Source organism: Grampus griseus, assembly GCF_964374135.1.
Source record: "Grampus griseus genome assembly, chromosome: 19".
Taxonomy (NCBI): Eukaryota; Metazoa; Chordata; class Mammalia; order Artiodactyla; family Delphinidae; genus Grampus; species Grampus griseus.
Genome location: NC_139013.1, coordinates 4687556 through 4711565, shown reverse-complemented (window position 1 = coordinate 4711565; position 24010 = coordinate 4687556). Strand labels below are relative to the sequence as shown.

Sequence of the window (24010 nt, the reverse complement as noted above, 5' to 3'; positions counted from 1 at the left end):
CTGTGCCTGCTTTTTGGAGAGTTTTTGTTTTATCATAAATAGATGTTGAGTTTTACCAAAAGGTTTTCCAGCATCTATTGAGATGATCATAAGATTTTTATTCTTTTTCTTATGATCAGTATTTTTTTTAAATTAATTTATTTATTTATGGCTGTGTTGGGTCTTCGTTTCTGTGCGAGGGCTTTCTCTAGTTGTGGCAAGTGGGGGCCAGTCTTCATCGCAGTGCGCGGGCCTCTCACTATCGTGGCCTCTCTTGTTGCGGAGCAAGGCTCCAGACGCGCAGGCTCAGCAATTGTGGCTCACGGGCCTACTTGCTCCACGGCATGTGGGCTCTTCCCAGACCAGGGCTTGAACCCGTGTCCCCTGCATTGGCAGGCAGATTCTCAACCACTGCGCCACCAGGGAAGCCCTATGATCAGTATTTTTTTAATTGAAGTATAGTTGATTTACAGTGTTGTGTTAATTTCTGCTGTACAGCAGTGATTTAGTTATTTTTATATATATATATATATATATTCTTTTTTTAATGTACTTTTCCATTATGGTTTATCATAGGATATTGAATATAGTTCTTCGTACTATACAGTAGGACCTTGTTGTTTTATCCAGTCTATATATAAAAGCTTACATATTCTAACCCCAACCTCCTACTCCACCCCTTCTCCAACCCCATCCCTCTTGGCAACCACTAGCCTGTTCTCTATATCTGTGATTCTGTTGCTGTTTCATAGATAGGTTCATTTGTGTCATATTTTAGATTCTATATATAAGTAATAACATATGATATTTGTCTTTCTCTTTCTGACTTACTTCACTTAGTATGATAATCTCTAGTTGCATCCATGTTGCTGCGGATGGCATTATTTCATTCCTTTTTATGGCTGAGTAGTATTCCATTGTATATATGTACCACAACTTCTTCATAAATTCTTCTGTTGATGGACACTTAGGTTGTTTCCATGTCTTGGCTATTGTGAATAGTACTATGGACATAGGGGTTCATGTGTCTTTTTGAATTATAGTTTTGTCTAGATATATGTCCACGACTGGGATTGCTGGATCATATGGTAATTCTATTTTTAGTTTTCGGAGGAACCTCCATACTTTTTTCCACAGTAGCTGCACCAACTTACATTACCACCAACAGTGTAGGGTTCCCTTTTTCCATACCCTCTCCAGCATTTGTTATTTGTAGAATTTTTAAGGATGGCCGTCCTGACTGGTATGAGGTGGTACCTCATTTTAGTTTTGATTCGCATTTCTCTAATAATGCACAATGTTGAGGATCTTTTCATGTGCCTACTAGCCATTTTTTCTTTGAAGAAATGTCTATTTAGGTACTCTGCCCATTTTTCAACTGGGTTGTTTTTGTGTTGTTGAGTTGTATGAGCTGTTTGTATATTTGGAAACTAAGCCCTTGTCGATTGCATTGTTTGCAAATATTTTCTCCCATTCTGTAGGTTGTCTTTCCGTTTTATTGATGGTTTTCTTTGCTATGCAAAATCTTTTAAGTTTGATTAGGTCCCATTTGTTTCTTTTTCCTTTTATTTCTATTGCCTTGGGAGACTGACCTAAGAAAACATTGGTACAATTTATGTCAGGGAATGTTTTGTCTGTGTTCTCTTTTAGGAGTTTTATGGTGTCATGTCTTATGTTTAAGTCCTTAAGCCATTTTGAGTTTATTTTTGTGTATGGTGAAAGGGTGTGTTCTAACTTCACTGATTTACATGTGGCTGTCCAACTTTCCCAACACTACTTGCTGAAGAGAATGTCTTTTTCCCACTGTATATTCTTGCCTCCTTTGTTGAAGATGAATTGACCATAGGCATGTGGGTTTATTTCTGGGCTCTCTCTTCTGTTCCATTGATACATATGTCTGTTCTTGTGCCAGTACCATGCTGTTTGATTACTGTAGCTTTGTAGTATTGTCTGAAGTCTGTGATGATTATGCCTCCTGCTTTGTTCTTTTTCTTCAGGACTGCTTTGGCAATTCTGGTTTTTTTATGGTTCCACATTTATTTTGTTTGGGACTCTCTTTACTTCCTGTACCTGGATATCTGTTTCCATTTTTGGGTTTGGAAATTTTTCGGCCATAATTTCTTCAAATACATTTTCGATCCCCTTTTCTCTTTCTTCCCCTCCGGAATCCCTATTATATACAGATTGGCACACTTTATTATATCCCACAGATCTCTTATATTGCTTTTATTTTATTTTTTCCTTTGGTTTTCTGTCTGCTGTCATGATTGTGTGATTTCCATTATTCTATCCTTCAGGTCACTTATTCTTTCTTCTGCATTATTTATTGGGCAGCTGATTGCCTTTAGCTCAGCTTTCGTATGTGCAAATGAGTTTTCTAGTTTTTATTGGTTCCTCTTAATAGTTTGTAGTTCCTTTTTACAGTACTCTGCATTTCTGTTGATAGCCTTTATTAATTCCTTCAGTATTTTCAGAATCTTCTTTTTGAAGTCGGTGTCTGTTAGACTGAAGAGATCTGTTTCATTGTTTGTTGTTTCAAGGGAATTCTCTTGGTCTTTTAACTGGGAGTGGTTCCTCTACTTTTTCATTTTAATTATATTTGTCTTACCCTGTGAGTTTAGGAGAAGCAACTGTCTACTGTGGTCTTCGAGGGCTATTTGTATGTGGGGGTTGTGTGGGCTTAATATATTTGGTGCAAGGGCTGTTTTTAGTATGGATGCCTGTCGCGTGTGTCATCAGTGTGTGAGAATCGTTATCTTCTTGATAGGGGATGTGCAGGTGAGGTGGCTGGTGTCGGGTCCTGGGGTTTTAGGCAGCAGTGGTGGCTCAGGTGCACCCCCTGAGCATGTAATGGGAACGGAGGTGGCTTGTGACCATTCCTGGAGTCCAGGTGGGTAGTGGTGGCAGCTCCTGACCACTTCTGTGCGGGTGGCAGAGGCGGATCATGACGAGCCCTGGAGCCAGCACAGGTGGTGTCCTGTTCTCTGAGAGCAGGCACGTGCACAGGGGAAAAGGGTATGATGGTGAGTCACCCCTTCCCTCACACACCCCTCAAACAATGGTGCCTCACCTCTAAGGCACCCCAGGCTTCCTCCACATACACCCTCAGTTGTGGTTGCACCAGAATCCAGTCTCCCCGTGCCCCGCCCCCCCCCCCCCAGGCCTGTTTCCACACAACCATCCCCAGTCCTCTTCCCAGGCCTGATCACCAGAGCCTGAGTTCCAGCTCCCAGGATGTGCATCTCAGGCTGGGAAGTGCAGGGCAGTGGCACTGACTATGTGCTTCTCCCTCCACTCTGGCTGCCTCAAACCATCTGCTGCGTTCTCCTTGGAGGCTCTGAAGCTCCCCTTCTGTCTCAGCAGATCTCCCTGCCAGTGAGGGGGCTTCCCAGGGTGCAGGAACCTTCCCTCTTTCACAGCTCCCTCCCAGGGGCGCAGGTCCTGTCCCGACTGCTTCCTCACTTCCTTTTCTTTTTTTTTTTTCCTACCCAGTTATGTGGAGAGTTTCTTGCCCTTTCAGCAGCCTGAGTTGGTCTGCCAGCATTCAGTAGATATTATGTGAGAATCGTTCCCCATGGAGATGTATTTTTCATGTATTTGTGGGAGAAGGTGAGCTTCACATCCTACTGCTCCACCATCTTGGTTGCTCCTTCTGGTTTTTATTTTTCAGTTTGTTAATGTGTTGTATCATATTGATTGATTTGCAGATATTGAAAAATCCTTTCAGCCTGGATATCTTGATCATGATCTATGATCTTTTTAATGTATTGTTGGATTCGGTTTGCTAGTATCTTGTTGAGCATTTTTGCATCTATGTTCATTGGTGATACTGGCCTGTAATTTTCTTTTTTTGTGATATCTTTGTCTGGTTTTGGTATCAATGTGATGCTGGCCTCATTTTTTTTTTTAAATTGAAGTGTAGTTGATTTACAATGTTCTGTTAATTTGTGCTGTATAGCAAAGTGATTCGGTTATACATATATGTACATTTTATATTCTTTTCCATTAAGGTTTATCACAGGATATTGCATACAGTTCCCTGTGCTATAATAGTAGGACCTTGTTGTTTATCCATTCTATATATAATAGTTTGCATCTGCTAAACCCAGACTCCCAGTCCATCCCTCCTGTGCCCCCTCTTCCCCTTGGAAACCACAAGTCTGTTCTCTATGTCTGTGAGTCTGTTTCACAGATAAGTTCATTTGTGTCATATCTTAGATTCCACCTATAAATGATGTCATATGGTATTTGCCTTTCTTTTTCTGACTTACTTCACTTAGTATGATAATCTTGAAGTCCATCCGTGTTTCTGCAAATGGCAAAATTTCATTCTTTTTTATGGTAGAGTAATATTTCATTGTATGTACATACTACAGTATCTTTATCCATTCATCTGCTGATGGACATTTAAGTTCCTTCTATGTCTTGGCTATTGTAAATAGTGCTGGTATGAACATTACAGTGCATATATGTTTTTGAATTATAATTTTCTCCAGATATATGCCCAGGAGTGGTATTACAGAATCATATGGTAACTCTATTTTTAGTTTTTGAAGGCACCTCCATACTGTTTTCCGTAGTGGCTGTACCAGTTTACATTTCCACCGACAGTTTAGGAGGGTTCCTTTTTCTCGCACCCTCTTCAGAATTTATTATTAGTAGACTTTTTGATAATAGCCTTTCTGACCAGAATGGGGTGATAACTTCATTGTAGTTTTGATTTTCATTTGTCTAATAATTAGTGATGTCAAGCATTTTTTCATGTGCCTTTGGTCATCTGTATGTCTTCTCTGGTGAAATGTCTATTTAGATCTTCTGCCCATTTTTTAATTAAGATTTTGTGTTTGTTTTTTTGATACTGGGCTGTTTGTATATTTTGGAAATTAATCCATTGTGGGTCACATCTTTTGAAAATATTTTCTCCCATTCTGTAGGGTAGTCTTTTCGTTTTGTTTATGGTTTCCTTTGCTGTGCAAAAACAGTTAAGTTTAATTAGGTCCCCTTTGTTTTTATTTCCATTGGTCTAGGAGACAGATTCAAAAAGATACTGCTGTGATTTATGTCAAAGAGTGTTCTGCCTATATTTTCCTCTAACAGTTTTATAGTATCTGGTCTTAACATTCAGGTCTTTAATCCATTTTTAGTTTATTTTTGTATATGGTGTTAGAGAATGTTCTAATTTCATTCTTTTACATGTAGCTGTCCAGGTTTCCCAGCACCATTTATTTTTATTTATTTATTTTTTTGTTTTTTTTTTTTGCGGTACATGGGCCTCTCACTGTTGTGGCCTCTACCGTTGCAGAGCACAGGCTCTGGATGCGCAGGCCCAGCAGCCACGGCCCACGGGCCCAGCCGCTCCGCGGCACGTGGGATCTTCCTGGACCGGGGCATGAACCCGTGTCCCCTGCATTGGCAGGCGGACTCTCAACCACTGCACCACCAGGGAAGCCCTCAGCACCATTTATTGAAGAGATTATCTTTTCTCCATTGTATATTCTTGCCTCCTTTGTGGTAGATTAATTGACCATAGGTATGTGGGTTTATTTCTGGGCTTTCTATCCTGTTCCATTGATCCATGTCTTTTTTTGTGTATGCCAGTACCATACTGTTTCAGTTACTGTAGTTTGTAGTTTAGTCCTTAGGGAGCCTGATTCTTCCAGGTCTGTTCTTCTTTCTCATGATTGCTTTGGCTATTTGTCTTTTGTGTTTCCATACAAATAAAAAAAATTTTTTTCTAGTTCTGTGAAAAATGCAATTGGTAATTTGATACGTATTGCATTGAATCTGTAGATTGCTTTGGGTAGTATAGGCATTTTGGCAATATTGATTCTTCCAATCCAGGAACATGGTATATCTTTCCATCTCTTTCTGTCCTCTTCAGTTTTTTTCATCAGTGTCTTACAGTTTTCAGAATACAGTTCTTTTGCCTCCTTAGGCAGGTTTATTCCTAGGTATTTTATTCTTCTTGATGTGATGGTAAATGGGATTGTTTTCTTAATTTCTCTTTCTGATCTTTCGTTTTTTGTGTATAGAAATGCAACAGATTTCTGTGTATTAATTTTGTATCCTGCAACTTTACTGAATTCAACTAGTAGTTTTCTGATGGTGTCTTTAGGCTTTTCTATGTATAGTATCATGTAATCTACAAACAATGACACTTTTACTTCTTCCTTTCCATGGATTTCTTTTATGGCTAGGACTTCCAAAATTATGTTGAATAAAAATGGTAAGAATGGGCATCTTTGTGTTGTTCTTGGTCTTAGAGGAAATGCTTTCAGCTTTCCACTGTTGACTGTAATGTTAGCTGTGGGTTTGTTACATATGACTTTTATCATGGTATCTTCCCTCTATGCCTGCTTTCTGTATTTTTTTTCTTTTTTTGTGGTACGCGGGCCTCTCCCGTTGCAGAGCACAGGTTCTGGACGTGCAGGCTCAGCAGCCATGGCTCATGGGCCCAGCCGCTCCGCGGCATGTGGGATCTTCCCGGACCGGGGCACGAACCCGTGTCCCCTGCATCGGCAGGAGGACTCTCAACCACTGCACCACCAGGGAAGCCCTTCTGTGGAGTTTTTATCATAAATAGATGTTGAATTTTATTAAAAGGCTTTTTGGCATCTATTGAGATAATCATATGGTTTTTATTCTTCAATTTGTTAATGTAGTGTATCACATTGATTTGCAGATACTGAAAAATCCCTGTACAACTGGGATAAATTCCACTTGATCATGGTGTATGAACCTTTTAATGTATTGTTGGAGTAGGTTTGCTAGTATTTTATTTTATTTTATTTATTTTTTTTGCGGTACGCGGGCCTCTCACCTTTGTGGTCTCTTCTGTTGTGGAGCTCAGGCTCCGGACGCGCAGGCTCAGCGGCCATGGCTCACGGGCCCAGCCGCTCCACGGCATGTGGGATCTTCCCGGACTGGGGCACGAACCCGTGTCCCCTGCATCGGCAAGTGGACTGTCAACCACTGCACCACCAGGGAAGCCTGGTTTGCTAGTATTTTGATGAGTATTTTTGCATCTATGTTCATCAATGTTATTGGCTTGTAATTTTCTTTTGTGATATATTTGTCTAGTTTTGGTATCAGGGTGATGCTGGCCTCACAGAACGAGTTTGGAAGTGTTCCTTCCTCTGCAGCTTTTTGGAATAGTTTCAGAAGGATAGGTGTTAACTCTTCACTAGACGTTTTGTAGAATTCAGCTATGAAGCCACTGGTCCTGGACTTTTGTTCTTTGGGAGTTTTAAAATTACTGATTCAATTTCATTACTGGTAATTGAACCATTCATAGTTTGTATTTCTTCCTGGTTCAGTCCTGGGAGATTGTACTTTTCTAAGAATTTGTACATTTCTTCTAGGTTGTCCATTTTATTGGCATATACTTGTTCATAGTAGTTTCTTATAATCTTTTGTATTATGGTGGTGTCTGTTTTAACTTTTCACTTCTGATTTTATTGATTTGGGACCTGTCCCTTTTTTTTTTCCATGTTTCTCAGAAAAGGTTTATCAATTTTGTTTATCTTTTCAAAGAACCAGCTTTTAGTTTTATTGATCTTTTTTTTTTGTCTCTTTCATTTATTTCTTCAAATACATTTTTGATCTCCTTTTCTGTTTTCTTCTGGGATCAGTATTCTGCATCGATTGGCATGCTTTATATTATCCCATAGGTATTGTATACTGCTTTCATTTTTTTTCTTTTGTTTTCTGCCTGCTGTTCTGAGTGGGTGATTTCCATTATTTTATCTTCCATATCACTAATTCATTCTGCATTATTCAGTTTGTGATTCATTGCCTTCAGCTCAGCTTTTGCCTCAGCAAATGAGTTTTCTAATTTTACTTGGTTCCTTTTTATAGTTTCTAGTTCTGTTTTACAGCAATCTGCATTTCTCTCAATAGCCTTTCATAATTCTTTCAATATTTTTATTACCTCCTTTTTGTACTTGGAGTCTGTTAGACTGGAGAGTTCTGTTTCATTGTTCTTTCAGGGGAATTCTCATGATCTTTGATTTGGGAGTGGTTCCTTTGCTTCTTCATTTTACTTATATTTCTCTGACTCTATGATTTTAGGAGAATCAGTTATCTTCTGTGGTCTTGGAGGGCTGTTTCTGTGTGGGAGCTTTCCTGTGTAGCCTGTGTGAGTCTAATATTTTTGGTGCTAGAGCTGTTTTTAGTATGGATACTGTGCACGTCTCTCCTCACTGTGTGCTGTCCGTTATCCCCTTGATGCGGGTGTGACTGGTTTAGGGGTGACTAGAGCCTACGATGGGTATTGATTAGGCACTCCTTTTTGCTCTGTGGTTGTCACAGCCCTGTTGGGGCAGGGTCTGGTCCCCAGTTGTTGGAGTAGAATTGCACATCTGTTTCTGAGCTGCCATGTGAGGCAGGCAGGACTGGAGCACCCGCATTGGGAGAGGATCCTCTGAGTATTCCTCCGCAAGAGCTGTCCACCGGTGACTGCGTTGTGTGGTCGCCTGTCACCTGTCGTGTGGGCTCAGAGTAAAGTGTTGTCAGCACTGCTCTCAGCCCTGCCTCAACCGTGGGAATGCAGGCAGTAGGCCCTGTTGGCCCTCAGATTCTCTGTTCACGAAGCCACCAGCACAAATCAGTAGATACAGATATACTGAAGTCAGGTACCAGGATCACAGCGCAAGCTACAGAAGCTGCTGAGACCCTGGCCCTGCCTCTATGTGGGTGTACCCACAAAGCCCACAGCTGCTGATGCCAGACGTGCCCCCGCCATGGGAGCCCCCGTAACCCACTTGGGTGTCCCACAGATGCTGAGTTTACAAGACCTGTGGGGCAGCGGTGGCAGAGTAAGCCCACAGATGGCACAGCTGTGGGGAGAGGGCTCTAACGTCGGCCCCACGTCCACGGGTGGGCAGCCCACACTTGCGTGCTCTGAGAGCTCGTAGAGGCGGAGCCGTGCCTGCCGTGAGCGTTCCAAGAGTGGGGCTGCTGTGGTGGGCCCCCCCCCTTCACGTGCCTGTTGAGGGTAGCACTTCTCACGCAGGTCCGGGCCCTGTCTGGGTACACCCCTGGCTGCAGCCTGTGCCACGCTCCAGCTGCTTCAGGCTGCTTCCATGCAGCCATCCCGTCCTCCCCCAGGGTCTGTCCGCCAAAGCTCGAGTTGCAGCACATAGGTGACACAGGCCTTCTGTGCTCATCCGTCTCTGTCCTGTCTGCTGCAGGCTGCTTGTTGCCCTTTCTCCCCGGAGGCTCCCTTCCCGTCGTGGCTGATCTCCCACCAGTGAGGAGGGTTCCCAGGTTGAGGAAACCTTTCCTGTTGCACAGCTCTCTCCCCAGAGTTCAGGTCATGTCCCAATTCCTTCTTTGTTTTTTCCTTTGATGCTGCCCGGTTATGTAGTGATCTTTCTTGCAATTTCAGTTGTCTGATACCTTCTGTCAGTGTTCACTAGGTATTGTGAGAATTTTTCCTCATGTATTTGTGGGAGGAGGTGATCTCCACGTTTTTCTGTTCTGCCATCTTGATTCCTTCCATTTCCTATTGTTTATTTAGTCTCTATTTTTGTTCTGATCTTTGTTATTTCTTCTACCAACTTTCGTTTTTGTTTGTTCTCCTTTCTCTAGTTCCTTTAGGTGTAAGGTTAGGTTGGGTTGTTAATTTGAAATTTTCCTTGATCCCTGTATCGCTATAAACTTCCCTCTTAGAAGTGCTTTTGCTGTCTGGATTGTCATGCCTTCTTTTTCTGTTTTTCTTTAGGCTATTGTCTCCAGGTATTTTTTATTTCCTCTTTGATTGTTTCAGTGGTCCATTGGTTACTTAATAGCATATTGCTTAGCGTCCACATCTTTGTGTTTTTGCAGTTTTTCTTTCCTGTAGTGGATTTCTAGTCTCAGTGCTGTAGTTGGAAAAGATGCTTGATATGATTGTAGTCTTAAATTTACCAAGACTTGATTTGTGGCCTGGCATGTGATCTATCCATGGTGAATGTCCATGTGCACTTGAAAAGAATGTGTATTCTGCTTTTGGATGGAATGCTTTCTATATACTTATTTATTATTATTATTTTTAAAGTTTATTTTTAATTTTTCTTTATCTTGGTTGCACCGGTCTTAGTTGCAGCATGTGTGCTCCTTAGTTGAGGCATGTATGTGGGATCTAGTTACCTGACCAGGGATCGAACCTGAGTTCCCTGCATTGGAGGGTGGATTCTTAACCACCGCATCACCAGGGAAGTCCCCCTCTCTATATTTATATCAAGTCAGTTTAGTCCAATTAAGTCAGTTTAGTCTAATGTGTTATTAAGGCTTGTGTTTCCTTATTGGTGTCTGGATGATCTGTCCATTGAGGTAAGTGGGGTGTTAAAGTTCTCTGCAGTTATTTTGTTACAGCTGAGTCCTACTTTTATGTCTGTTAATATTTGCCTTATATATTTAGGTGGTCCTATGTTGGGTGCACATATATTTACAATTGTTATATCTTCTAGAATGATCCCTTGATCAATATGTAGTGTCCTTTATCTCTTATAACAGTCTTAATCTTTTTAAAAAATTATTTTTGGCTGTGTTGGGTCTTCACTGCTGCACGTGGGCTTTCTCCAGCTGCGGTGAGCAGGGGCTACCCCTTGCTGCAGTGTGCGGGCCTCTCATGGGGGGCCTCCCCTGTCGTGGAGCATGGGCTCCAGGCATGTGCGCTTCAGTGGTCGTGGTATGTGGGTTCAGTAGCAGTGGCTTATGGGCTCTAGAGTGCAGGCTCAACAGCTGCAGCACATGGGCTTAGTTGCTCCGCAGCATGTGGGACCCTCGAAGACCAGGGCTTGAACCCATGTCCGCTGCATTGACAGGCGGATTCCGAACTACTGCGCCACCAGGGACGCCCCAGCAGTCTTAATTTTAAAGTATATTTTGTTTGATACAAGTATTGCTGCTATGGCTTTCTTTTGATTTCCATTTGTATGAAATACCTTTTTCCATCCCCTCACTTTCAGTCTCTGTGTTTTTAGTTCTAAATTGAGTTGCCTGTAGGTAGCATATATACACGTCTTGTTTTTATATCCATTCAGCCAGTTTATGTCTTTCAGTTGGAGTATTTAGTACTTTTATGTTTGAGGTAATTATTGATATGAATGTTCTGCCATTTTGTTAATTGTTTTGGATTTGTTTCTGTAGGTCTTTTCTTCCCTTTTGTGATTTGCTAACTATCTTTAGTGTTGTGTTTGGACTCCTTTTTCTTGTGTATATACCTATTATAGCATTTTGGTTTGCAATTGCCATGAGGTTTTTATATAGCAGTCTATATATACATGATTAAGTTGCTGATCTCTTAATTTCAAATACGTTTTATAAACCCTGCATTTGTACTCCTCCTCTCATGATTACTGTTTCTGATATCATATTTTACATCTAATTGTTTTGTGTATCCCTTAATTACTGTGGATATAGATGATTTTACTACTTTTGTCTTGTTACCTCCCTGCCCTGTTAGCTTTGTGTGTGCATGATTTCCTGCCTTTATTGTACGTTTGCCTTTATTGGTATACAAACTATTTTGTAGTATTTTTAGTTTCTAGTTGGGGTAGATGCTGACATTTAAACTCTACTGTTACTTGTTTTGCTTTTAGACCACTGATAACTTTCATCTTGCAAATTTCATTGTTATAACTGGCCTTCATTTTTCTTTATTCAATCATCAGTTCTGTATTTTTTTTTTTTGCGGTATGTGGGCCTCTCACTGCTGTGGCCTCTCCTGTTGCAGAGCACAGGCTCTGGACATGCAGGCTCAGCAGCCATGGCTCACGGGCCCAGCCGCTCTGCGGCATGTGGGATCCTCCCAGACCAGGGCATGAACCAATGTCCCCTGCATTGGCAGGCGGACTCCCAACCACTGCACCATCAGGGAAGCCCAGTTCTGTATTTTTGATGATATTCTTAGTGTTCTTTGTTTTATATCTACAATTTGGGGTTTGGAATGAATATTTCTTTAATATTTTATAGGATTTGTTTTTTGAATGTTTGCCTTAACTTTTTTATTTTTTTTGATGTGGACCATTTTTGAAGTCTTTTATTGAATTTGTTACAGTATTGCTTCTGTTTCATGTTTTGGTTTTTTGGCCACGAGGCATGTGGGATCTTAGCTCCCCATCCAGGGATTGAACCCACACCGCCTGCACTGGAAGGCGAAGTCTTAGCCACTGGACTGCCAGGGAAGTCCCTGACTTAACACTTGTTTCCCCGAAAGCCGTATAACCTCTAGAAATTTTTGAAAAGGTAGTCTCTTCCTTTTACTGTTTCATATTAGTACCTATTATGAACCCATACACCTTTGTTTTAATGGGCTATCTTTTTTAAAGGAGTTTTAGGTTCATGGAAGAATTAGGTGGAAGTTACAGAGATTTCCCATGTATTTTCCACCCCAGATATGCAGACCCTCCCTCATAATCAACACCCGACAGAAGAGTATGTTTGTTATCACTGAGGAACCTACACTGACATGAATTACCCCCTCAAAGTCCACATTTATGTTAGAGTTCACTCTAGGTGTGATATATTTTGTAGGTTTGGGCAAATGTATACTGACATGTGTGTACCATAATAGTACCATAAAAAGTAATTTCATTATTTAAAAATCCTCTGTGCTCTACCTATTCATCTCTCCCTCCCTCCTAACTGCTGCAATGACAGATCTTGTTACTGGCTTCATACATCTGCCTTCGGCAGCATGTCATCTAGTTGGAATCAAACAATTTATATAGCGTTTTCAGATTGTCTTCTTTGACTTAGTTATATCCATTTAATTTTCTCCATGACTTTTCATAGTTTGATAGCTCATTTCTTTTTAGTGGTGAATAATATTTCCCTTGCCTGGATGTACCACAGTTTATTACTCCATTCACCAACTGAAGGACATTTTGGTTCCTTCCAAGTTTAGATGATATGGATAATGCTGCTATAAATACTGATATGCAGGGAATTTATTTCTGCATGTTTGTTTTTTGTTTTTGTGGCATGTAATAGTTCCTCATTCCTTTTTGTTGCCTTGTAATAGTCCATGAACGAATACAACATTTCGTTTATCCATTTGTGAGTTGTTGGACAGTTGGGTTGTTTCCACCTTTTGGCTATTGTGAACAATACTGCTAGAAACATTTTTGAACATTTTTTGTGGACGCATATTTACATTTCCTTTTGCATAAAGCTAAAAGTGCAGTTGTTTGGTTGTGTGGTAATTTTCTATTTAATCTTTTGAGGAACTGCTAGTGTCTTCCAGAAGTGCTGCTGCACCATTTGACGTTTCCACCAGGAGTGAGTGTATGAGGGTTCCAGTTTCTCTATATCCTCACCAACACTTGTTATCTGTCCCTTTGACTACAGCCATTGTAAGGGGTGTGGAGTTGTACGTCATCCTGGGTTTGACTTGCATTTTTCTATTGAAAAATTACGTTAAACATCTTCTGTGTGCATATTGGCTATTTTTCTTTGTTCTTTGGAGAAATGTCTGTTCAGGTCCTTTGCACATCCTAAAATTGGGTTGTCTTTTTTTGTTGAGTATAAATAAGTTCTTTATATCTTCTAAATGCAAGTGCCTTGTCAGATATTTATGATTGGTGAGTATTTTTTATTGTTTTGTAGGTTTCCTTTTCACTTTTAGAGGGTAGAAGCTTAAAGGGTGCAGGAGATAATTGAGATTTTGTTTTTAAACTAGGTTCTTATAGCATCCACAGTAACAGTTCCAAAATGGATTTTCGTGACTGGGAGGCCTTTAGGTTAATTATAAGTATTCCTCAGTCTTAACTTTCTGGGATTAAAGGTACTTAGGCCCACTTGGGGGTGCTTTTGTTTCTACCTGCAGCCTCTGAGAACTGTGTTTGCACAAATAATCATGTGGATCACAACACCCATGCTGCTGTCCTTAGACCACGCCCCTTCCACCCATGGCTACTGTTTTCTGACTACATTCATCTTGTTTTTACATTACCTGTTTTTACAGAATTGTCAATGTATAAGACATGTTTTGAACAGATAAAGTTTCACTCCCAAAAACCTTGGTCTAGAAGACAGTGTTACCTCATTTGACAGGAAAACCACCTTCCATTAACTTAATCCTTTGGGAAGATGATAAGTGTATTGTTGATCCTTTTCCTAATAATATCTGACTAATAAAGTGGAGCTAAGTCTACTTGTTATTTTTTTGTCCATCCTGGCTTGTTACCAGGATTCATTTAGTAGGAAGAAGTCATGATGTGGATAATGACAAAAATTGAAAATTCAAAAATTAGATGTAGTTTACTTTAAATACAGCACGGCTTATTGATATGTCTAATTAGCTTTTCTGTAAAAAAAAAAAAGAACCCCCCCCCCCCAAAAAATCCCCCATTCATCATTCAGTCATAAGGTATTTGTCTTTCTGTGTGTCACTCACTTCAGGTAACATAATGCCCTTCATGTTGTCACACATGGCAAGTTTTTTACACTATATATATTTAGACATGTCACAGTTTCTTTATTCATTCATATTCATTGATGGACACTTAGGTTGTTTACTATTGTAAATACTGCAGTGAACAGGGGGATACATATATCTTTCTGAGATAGTGTTTTCATTTTCATCATATAAATACCCAGAAATGGAATTGCTGGATATTATGTTAGTTCTATTTATTTGCAGAACATCTGTGCTGTTTTTCATAGTGTTGGCACTAAGAGAACACAAGGATTCCCTTTTCTCCACATCCTTGCCAACACTTGCTTGTCGTATATTTATGTCTATGTTAAAGCCATTCTAAGAATTGTGAGGTGAGATCTCATTGTGGTTTTAATGTTCATTCTCCTGATGATGATGTTGAACATCTTTTCATGTATCTGTTGACCACCTGTATGATTTCTTTGGAAGAAAATCTATTCGGATCTTCTGCCCATTTTTTTTTTTTAATCAGAATTTTTGTTGTTTTTGCTGTTGAGCTGTGAGCTCTTTATGTAATTTAGATTTTAAGCCCCTTAAATGATTTGTAAATATTTTCTCCCAACCCATATGTTGCCTTTGCATTTTGTTGATAGATTCCATTCTTGTGCACAAACTTTTTAGATTGATGTAGACCTACTTGTTTATTTTTGTTTCTTTTGCTTTTACTTTTCATTTCAGATTCAAAAAAATCACTGACACGATATCAAGGAGCTTACTATGCTTTCTTCTAGTCTTTTTTTTTCAGGTATTACATTCAAGTCTTTACTCTGTTTTGAGTTAATTTATGCATATAGTGTAAGATAGTGGCCCAGTTTCATTCTTTTGTATGTGCCTTTCAGTCTTCTCGATACTAACTATTGATGACACTGTCCTTTCCCCCTTGTATATTTTTGGCTCCTTTGTTGTAAATTTATTGATTGCATATGTGTGGGTTTACTTCTGGGCTTTCTAGTCTCTTCCATTGACTTACGTCTGCTTTAAAGCCAGTAGCATTTTAGTTTCCATTCTTTGTAACATCGCTTGAGATTAGGGAATGTGATGCCTTCACCTTTTTTATTCTTTCTGAAGATTGCTTTGGCTATTCGGTGTCTTTCTGGTTCCACACAAATTTTAGGATTATTTGTTCTACTTCATGTGCATGTTTTTGCATGCAGAGAAGTTTGTGGCTCATTTGTGTAACTCCCAGGTGGTGCGATTGCTAGATCATATTTCAGACTGTAAGAAACCGCAAACTCTTCCAAACTAGCTGTACCATTTAGCATTCCCATCAGCAATGAATGAAAGTTTCTGCTGCTCTGCATCATTTCTAATTTTTAGTATTTTCAGTGTTCTGTATTTTGGCCACTATCATAGGTGTTTAGTGGTATCACATTTGTTTTAACACACATTTTCCTCAATTAAATTTTTATTTTTAGTCACAGGTTACCATTCAATTGATTTGCTGTAGTTTTCTATAAGGAAGTTTTGATTTCTATTTTAATTTCAATTTTTTTTTGCTGCAAATAATTGTTTTGCTGGAAGTTTTACTTTCATTTTGGGTTCGTAGGATTTGCTGGCAAAATAACCACTCTTAACACTCAGTTAAACAAGAATTCAGAGAGTTCATTGAATTAAAAGATTACAGTATACTAATTAAGAATAATATAACTAAGAAAGTGTAGTAAAGACAGGTTTATTACATCATGGAATTGGGGAAGCACCTACATCCAGATCCAAGCAGCACTGGGAAGTCCCTTCAGCAGCAATCTGGAATCCCAGCTGGGAAGGCCCGGACGACAGTCAGCCTGCGTGCAAATTTGCAGCTCTGGTTATTGTCATAAATGCCTTGGTTTTAAGTCATAAGTCTTGGAGTGTTCTCTGATCCCTGGGGGCTGGCCAGGCCCTCAGGGTGCAAGAAGGCCCCAGACTTATGCCCCATCTTATCTAATGATTTACAACGTGTGCTGCCTGCAGGGAGCTCAGCAGTTTGGCATGTAGCCAGCTTTTAGGGTCACTGCCCGGTCAGAGAGGCCTAGTGCTGCCTCTGAAACCTGAACAAGACTACTTTACTAGCTTCCCCAACATTAATCTATTCTAATAATTATTCTCCCTGTGTAGATTCTTCATGCACATCTTGGTATGCTGATATTTAAATAGCTCATTTTATTTAAGGAAATGTAGGTAATTTTTTTATACTACATGGTTTCCTCATTATTACTGCTTCTAACGATGTTTCTCAGAAATTTTCTTACATTCCTTGAATTACATATTTCAATGAGGCCTCTTTTGTTCCCTGTCCTCTCTTTCAACTAAATTTCACCAAAAGTCACCTGGTCCTTGTTGATATACATCCTATTATCGTCCTGTTCTTCAGGCTGTTAATTGGCTACTTATGTTGTCGACCACATCTCTGCACATAGAACTCTGCCATGGATCAGCTGGGCACTGCCAGAACTGTTTCTATGCTTAAACCCTGCTGTGAACAACACTTGTCCATACAAGTCGTTCTTTCCCCTCTAGGTTGTTTAGTAATGCCCCTTAAGGTTACTATTTTCTGTTGCTGTTCCAGAAGTCAAAATTCATCACTTTTTGTTAAGTACATATTAATTTCTATTGATAACAGTAAGTATATCTTTAGTGATATATCTTTAGTGATACACATACAGTAAGAGCACTTCTCATCTGATGTCTGTTTTATGTTTGGGATTGGAATGTTAAAAGATCCAAAGATATGATTTCAAATACTTTAAAAAATTCCTGCAAAAGAGATCTGTTACTTTTATATGACAAAGCTGTTTGCACTAAAAAACTTCATGCTAAAATTGATATTCTGATTTAAAAATGTATAAGTAGTTTAAAAGTTATTCTTACCAAATATAATCACATCCACAGAGGTTAAACCTTGGCAAAAGCCTCCTGCTAGCTTTGTTTCCACCAGTCAGCCTGTCACCCCTGCCAAGAGATCATCATCCAGCAACCATGATCATCCTCCATTGCTGTACCCTTGAGAGGGTTTTATTGCATCCACATGTGTTCACACAGAGTGAATTCATTCATTCTCCAGATTTTGCTTTTAGGTCCCGCAAAGAACATTCTTGTACATATCTTCCGGAACAAATAACACATGACTAGGAATGGAATTTGTGGGATACTCAGCTTGATCATGTTTAGAGCAAATATTGGAAGAGATGTAAACCTACAGTCTTCCCATAACAGCACTCTCTGTCTTCCTAATATCTTCCACATTTCCTTCATACCAACAATAGAGTTTCCATAGAATGAGTCATGTTTATGCTTCTTGCTACAGCGGTTCTTCTTTTCCCAAGGTTAGGCTTTCATCTGCTGCAGTACAGTCCTCTTCCCATAGACTTGCAAGCACAAGCAGTGCTCCCACATTGCCCACTACTTCACTCTTGCTTTGTTAAATCCCAGTCCTGGCCTTCCCTCAGATTTTTGCGGATCTAAGTGAACTCTATTGGTACTTCTTAGTACTGTGTCAATATTTAGCACTTGGGCTCCCCAGTTCCTATAAGACCCCACCCCTCCCCATACCCCACACACTGCATAAGGAAGGACCCCTACTTGCACACAGTACAGTTTGCTCAGATCAGCAACTCGGTCTGGTCACTGTGTACATCAACACGTGCTGGACGTGACTCCTATCATTATCTGGGAATGGTAGGACAGTGACGTGACAGTGTAAGTGACACAACTCACTGCCCATATCTTCCTTGAAACATTTCTAAGATACATTTCCTTTAAATTTTCTTGAAATCTGTACTGCCTGAATGGACGATGCTGCTTAAATACATATGAACATGTCATGTTACTCTGCACACCCAGGTTCAAACTGTCTCTTAAATTTGCTTTCTGTGTGAGTTAGAGATAGATGTGTGTTTTTATATGAAATACTGTGATAATTTACCTCAAGAATAATTAAATAATTAATGCCGTTATAGGGGCTTGAAATATTGCATGGCAGATAGTAAGTACTGTAAAGTTACCTTTAGTTAACTAGATGTGTCATTTTTTGGTCATGGTTATTATGAAATTGACCTTGGCCTACACTATATTTTGGCTGTTGTCTTTTTCTAATTATTTTCCATACAGATGTTCTCTCTGACCTTAAGATAACAATTTTAAAGCATACATTATATACCATATATATATATATATTTTTTGCCATACAAGTGTACAATTAAATGACACTCCAGTTAGGTAGTTGAACTATGTAGAACCACAGGCATGACAATGATTGAAAATTTCAGACCGTTTTCCCTAATTCTTAAACTTTATACATACATTTACCTGAATCTGATATTTCAAAATTCAGTGCTTATCAAGATATTTTTCCTATTGTGTTCCTTCTGAAATGAAAAATTTTTGTTGTTGTTGGTACCTACCGGAGAATCTTTTAGAATTCCAGAGACTTATTATTTCGTGTAAATGTGGTTATTTATTACCTTACCTGCTTGATTTATCATGGGTTATGTAAATGCTTTATCACTTATTATTGTGATATACAGATTAAAAAATTTTTTCTTACATCATACATGTGATTAACATTATTATAAAGGTTAAGGATTAGGGAAGACAGTCTCAAATCTCAATGATGATTTCATGCCTGGATTTTTATAAGCCAGTACATAGGTAGACATTCTAACTATAACTATGGACTATCATTTAATTATCCAGATACATTGCAAAATATATATGTAGTATGTAGTGTATGGTTGAAACTATTATCTAAGATCAGATAAAACAGTAATATGGGAAAATATAGAAAAAGAAAATTAAACTGTATATAACAATGATGTCTGAATACCATGTTTGAGAAAACTGTTCATTGTATATGATTTTTTATGTAATTATCTAAGTCAGTATAAAATATTTATTTTCCAACTCCATTTAATAGGAAGCCATTCTGCTAGACCTGCAATCAAGGAATTATCACCAAGAGAAAGACACTGACAAAGGAGAATTATGCCACGTAGTGGTACTGGAAAGAAATCAGAACCACGGCATCAAGGATTCTGACCTCAAGGAAGTCTGTGCAGATGTGCAGGAGTGTGAGTGAGTGGGGCTACGACGCAAGAGATTATGAAGAAGTGCTTTTTACCCATAACAAAAATCTCAGAGAGAAGATCAAGATAATAAATCCTTAATTAATTTTCCTCAGAGTGTTTCTGTAAGAAGTAATGCACGTGAATATTTCACCACGGCAGGCCATCCATAAGAAGTTCGTTAACAACGAAAAATAACGTCAGCGCTGCTAGAAACAGAGATCTCAAGTGTTTGGAAAGTAGACCTGGAGTGAGGCTGCAGGCCCAGGCGGCTCAGCTGCAGAGATGTGCAGCTGAGGAGAAAGTGTATGCGTGCGGTCAAGGTGAGAAGCCCGTCAGCAGTGGTTCCTCAGTTTCACCACTTCACAGAGTTCCTCCTAGTGTGGAAAACACTTTGTCACCTGCGCAGCACAGGAGAACACACACTCGAGAAAAATCTTACAGCTGTAATGACTGTGGGAAGGCTTTTAGCAAAAGCTCAAACCTCAGGAATCACAGGAGAATTCATTCTGGACAGAAACCTTACAGATGTAGTGAGTGTGGCAAAGCCTTTAACCACCAGTCACACCTCACAACACATCAGAGAGTGCATACAGGAGAGAAACCTTACAAATGTCCTGAGTGTGGCAAAGCCTGTGCTGAGCATTCAAGCTTCAACAGACATAAGAGAATCCATACCAGACAGAAATCGTACAGATGTCTTAAGCATGGCAAAGCGTTTACAGTGCGCTCATATCTTACTCAACATGAGACAGTCCATACTAGAGAGGAACCACACAGATGTTATGAGTGTGGCAAGCATTTTACGCAGCGTTCAAACCTTATGGCACCCCAGAGAATTCATAAAGGAGAAAAACCTTTTTAAATGTAATAAATGTGATAAGGCTTTTAATGAACAGTCACAACTTTGGGGTCATGAGAGAACTCACACTGGAGAGAAACTTTACAAATGTGATGAGTGTGGCAAAGCCCTTACAAGACATTCATATCTTACTCAACATAAAACAATCCACACTGGAGAGAAACCTTACAAATGTAACGAGTGTGGCAAAGCCCTTACAAGACATTCACATCTTACTCAACATAAAACAATCCACACTGGAGAAAAACCTTACAAATGTAACGAGTGTGGCAAAGCTCATACTCAATTTGCAAGCCTCACCAGGCATCTGAAAATACATATTGGAAACAACATAAGCCTCACATAAGTGGCAATGCTTTGGTCCAAAGCTCAAGGTTTAGGGGTCACCAGAGATTTTATAATAAGAAAGAAACTTTAAAGTGATTCAGACAAAATCTGTGCATGTATTCAAGCCTTACTTAACATATGGGAGTCTATCAAGGAGAAAGAAGACATACAGATGGCCAGCAGACACATGAAAAGATGCTCATCTTCACGGATCATCAGGGAAGGGTAAATCAAAAGCTCAATGAGGGGGCTTCCCTGGTGGCGCAGTGGTTAAGAATCCGCCTGCCAATGCAGGGGACACGGGTTCGAGCCCTGGTCCGGGAAGATCCCACATGCCATGGAGCAACTAAGCCTGTGTGCCACAACTACTGAGCCTGCACTCTAGAGCTCGCGAACCACAACTACTGAGTCTACGAGCCATAACTACTGAAGTCTGGGCGCCTAGAGCCCGTGCTCTGCAACAAGAGAAGCCACCGCAATGAGAAGCCCACGTGCCGCCACAAAGAGTAGCTCCTGCTCTCAGCAGCTAGAGAAAACCTGTGTGCAGCAGCGAAGACCCAATGCAGCTAAATAAATAAAAATTTAAAAATTATATTAAAAAAAGCTCAATGAGGTACCACCTCACACCTGTTTACAATGGCTGTCATCAGAAAGACAACAAGCATTGGCAATGGTGTGGAGAAAAGGGAACCCTGTCCACTATTGCTGGGATTGTAAGTTGGTGCAACATTTATGGAAAACGTTACTGAAGTTCCTCAAAAATTAAAACCGTCAGATGAACCAGGTATTGCACTTTGAAGTATTTACTGGCAGAAAAGAAAAACAGTAATTTGAGAAAATATAGGCATTTGAATATTCATTGTAGCATTATTTCCAGTAGCCAAGATAGAGAAGCAGCCTAAGTGTCCATCAATAGATGAATGCTTAGAGGAGATGTTGTATGTCCATTCCGCACAGTAGAATATAAGTCACCCTTAAGAAAAGGAGTCCAGCCATTTGCAACAACATGGACAGATCTAGAGGATTTTATGCTAAGTGACAGAAGTCAGGCATAGAAAGACAAATACTGCACGATCTTACTTATACGTGGAATCGAAGAAGCAAAAGCACAAGACAAGGAAAACAGATTCACAGATAAAGAACAAATGTGTGGTTGTTGCCAGAAGGAAGGGCAGTGCGGTGGCAGGTAAAGTAGGTGAAGGAGATTAAGAGGCACAAACCTCTATGTAATAGATAAGTCGTGGGGATGTAATGTCCAGCATAAGGAATATGTTCAAAAGGAGCATGGTAGTAGCTGAGGAAAGATGGCTACACATATCATTGTGATGATTTCATAAAGTATGCACATGTTACCTCATATAGTACAGCTAATACTAACACTGTTGTATATCAATTATATTTCAATAAAGAGAGACTCCATCGTAGAGAGAAACCGTACAAAACTTACGTGGAAAAGCCTATACCTAGGGCTCATGTCTTACCTTATATCAGAGTATACATCTTTGAGAAACCAAGCAAATGTCATGTATAACTGCATAGCAGGGTGATAATTAGTTGGAAATAATATATGTTAGTGCAGCTTCTGTCAGAAATAATTTGTCCCTTCTTTGTTCACACAAAATACATCCAACCTTGTATGTTAAGGATAGAAGAAAAGGAAAGGAGAAAAAGTTCTACCAAAACATGACTCCAGTCACACATGAGGATTTCATAAGTTTCATGAGATTCCTCTTGAGTCAAGAGTCCTATATGGAGTCCTCATCACTCATAACACATTAGGCTGAAACAGAGAAATAAAACTTAAATAAATCCTACCATTTACTGAAGAAAAAGGAGGTACCCAGTGGTCTTTGGTCCACAGCAAATGTGCAGTTTTGCTGAGCAGATGTTCTTAGGTCCCTATTCCATACGGCCAGGAATGGGAAATGATCTTTTCTGGACTCTTGTCTTTTCCCCTAAGAATGGATATCCAATATTTTGTGTTTTGTTGTTCTTCACTTAACCTACTAACATCCAACAGAGTATTACAAACTATGCCTTCCTTGAGCAATAAGAACTTTTCCCCAGTACCTTCCCAGGACCTTTAGCCCATGTGCCACAACTACTGAAGCCCACGTGCCTTAGAGCCCGTTCTCTGCAATGGGAGAAGCCACTGCAACGAGAAGCCTGCGCACCACAAAGAGGAGTGGCCCCTGCTCGCCACAACTAGAGAAAGCCTGCGTGCAGCAACAAGGACCCAAAGCAGCCAAATAAATAAATAAATAAATAAATAAAATTTATTAAAGAAAAAAACTACAATGAGATATCACCTCACCCCCCTTAGAAGGGTTATCATCAAAAAGCCAAGAGATAACAAGTATTGAGCAGAATGTGGGAAAGAAAAAGGATCACTACTGCACTGCTGGGAAGAATGAAAACTGTTGCAGCCACTATGGAAAACAGTATATAATTACCTCAAAATATTAAAGAGAAAAAAACTATCAAATAATGCACCAGTTCCACTGCTAGGTATATATCGGACAAGATAAAATCACTCTTAAAAAGATACCTGCACTCCCATATTCATTATACCAGTATTCACTATAGCCAACTCATAGAAACAACCTAAAGTGTCCGAGAGATGAATGGATAAAAAAAAATCTAGTAAACATACACAATGCAATATTATTCAGCCATAGAAGAGAAGGAAATTCTGTTATTTGTGCCAACAAGTATGGACATTGAGACTATATGCTCAGTAAAATAAGTCAGACATAAAAAGTAATACTGATCTCACTTATATGTGGAATATACATATATAGAAGAAAAAAGACAAAAGCTAACAGAAGTAGAACAAAGTAGATTAGAGATAAATGAAACAGAATAAAAAGTACAGAAAACTACAACCCTACAATATGGTTGTTTGAAAAGGATGAAAACACTGACAAACACCTAGATTTACTCACAAAGAGAACACTCAAACTACTGAAATCAGGAATGAAAGAGGGGACATCACAACCGTTTACAAATGATTCTACAGAAATCAAAAAAATTCTAAGAGAATACTAAGAACTATTCTATACCTAAATGTTGGATAACCCAGAAGAAATGGATACTCTCCTAGAAAATATAACCTCTCAAGACTGACCCATGAATAAATAAAAAAATGTGAACAAACCTATTCCTATTAAGGAGATTGAAATCACTAATCGAAAACCATACAACAAAGAAAAGCCAGATAGCTTCACTGCAGAATTCTTCTCAGCATTTAAAAACAATTAAGAGCAATCTTGCTTTCACTCTTCAAAACAACTGAAGGAAAGGGAACAGTTCTAAACTCCCTCTATGAGGCCAGAGTTATGCCAATAACAAAGCCAGACAAAGACACTACAAGAA

At 39.5% G+C, this 24010-nt stretch overlaps 2 long non-coding RNA genes across 2 annotated transcripts in view; one reads left to right on the top strand and one right to left on the bottom strand.

Annotated features, from left to right (window-relative positions):
• The window catches only part of LOC309837257, a 35518-nt gene extending 15997 nt beyond the window's left edge, over nt 1-19521 (top strand). Inside the window, exon 3 of the long non-coding RNA XR_014298240.1 lies at nt 19299-19521. This is a non-coding gene — a long non-coding RNA (uncharacterized lncRNA). The remainder of the gene's footprint in view (nt 1-19298) is intronic.
• LOC309837256 overlaps nt 16072-24010 on the bottom strand; it is a 35086-nt gene continuing 27147 nt past the window's right edge. The window contains exon 4 of the long non-coding RNA XR_014298239.1: nt 16072-16188. This is a non-coding gene — a long non-coding RNA (uncharacterized lncRNA). The remainder of the gene's footprint in view (nt 16189-24010) is intronic.